Genomic DNA, 630 nt, shown 5'->3' with positions numbered 1-630 from the left:
AGGGAAACTATGCAGTCATAAATAGAAGGTCAAAGCCAAGTCTGTGCCAGGACGCTTGGTTTTAGTAGTTAACATCATGTTAAAGAAACTTAGATTATCAAGTTATGTACTTAAAGTTAACTGCAGGCCCACACGTACCTGTAGAGACTAAAAAACAGACTGGATGCTTTTCTAGTAACACAACGTTCTCACCAACACCCCCAGCTTTGAACCATTAAACCTCCTGAGGGGAAAAAAAAGTGGATGGTGTGTATCTAACCCCCCTTTCTGGCACTCTGATTTGCCAAACTTTGCATACCCGCTTGCGACTGAAGCCTTGGGCAATATTCCTAGGAGACGAGCAGCTTTACCTGTCGGGTTTGCGGAGAACTGCTGCGGAATTCCCAAGGGCGCAAACCTGGCGCTGGGGGGGAGAAGAACGCGGAGCTGAACGCGCCGTGCGAGAGGAGGCTCCGCAGAGCGGCCCTTCCCGCACCCCGGGGAGCGGGATCCCTGCGGGACAGCGCGGGCGGGGAAACCTCGGGAGGACCGAACCGCAGCCCCAACATCCCCAGCCCGACCCAGCACCGCGCTGCGGGGGCACCTGGTGCCCGGAACCGCGCGGCCCCGCACCCTTCCCCGAGCTGCCCC

The sequence above is a fragment of the Chaetura pelagica genome, unplaced genomic scaffold, assembly GCF_000747805.2.
Source record: "Chaetura pelagica isolate M959 unplaced genomic scaffold, ChaPel_1.0 scaffold24, whole genome shotgun sequence".
Lineage (NCBI taxonomy): Eukaryota > Metazoa > Chordata > Aves > Apodiformes > Apodidae > Chaetura > Chaetura pelagica.
This window is presented reverse-complemented; position numbering follows the sequence as displayed.